An 834-nucleotide genomic window follows, 5' to 3' on the forward strand; every position below is an offset into this window, starting at 1 on the left:
AGAGGGGTGTGATGCCGGGCAGCGCCGCTGTCCCTCCCTGAGCTCTCTCCTATGGTGGCTGCGCTTTCCACTTGTTCCTCTGTCCAAACCCTCCCCTCTCTTAATTCCTGCTATAACCAAAGCAAGGTGACGGATTAGGACATCCTAATGAGTCAGCGATGAGGTCAGGAGCTCGGCAGCCAGCTCCTCCGCGCTCCTGGCCCTGCTTATTTCCCCCCCGGTTTATTGGGAGCACATTGGGAAGGCACGGGGTGGTGGTGGGGGGGAACGGGACAAGAGGGCACGGGAGGTTTTGTCACTTGTCACCCGGCGCTGGCCTGTCCCTGCACCCTGGGGGGCTTCCAAAGCCTTTGCATGGGCGGTGCGTGCTGGGATGCAGCAGGTACTGGCACGGCCTTCACCGTGCCTCAGTTTCCCCATCGGTAGGGGAGGGAGGACTCTGGGCTGCAGCAGTCCCTCCGAGCTCTGGGAGAGAGAAGGGGCTATAACTGCCAAAGGGAAGAGCTAGGAAAGCTTTCCTTGGAGTCAGGGCTCGCAGAGGAGCGCAACGGCTCTCCCTGAACTTCGCTGAAGCAGAAAAAATAACGTTACAGGATTTTTCTAACAGCACTTTATTCCCTATGACTCCCGCAGACCTGCAGTACCTCTCTGGGGAATAGCACGGGGCTGCTCAAAGCGGGGGGCTTTGCTTTCTCTTTTTTACCCCCTCCAACCTGTTAAATCCTGGGCTGGTGGGTCATTCCCTGCCTCCGGCACCCGGGCTCATGTGCAGGGAGTGGGTCTGGGAGCAGGTCCTGGAGTGAGCCAGGGCGGGGGGAGCTGCAGGCAGGGGGT

Source organism: Pygoscelis adeliae, unplaced genomic scaffold (assembly GCF_000699105.1).
Source record: "Pygoscelis adeliae isolate BGI_AS28 unplaced genomic scaffold, ASM69910v1 Scaffold706, whole genome shotgun sequence".
NCBI classification, from domain to species: domain Eukaryota; kingdom Metazoa; phylum Chordata; class Aves; order Sphenisciformes; family Spheniscidae; genus Pygoscelis; species Pygoscelis adeliae.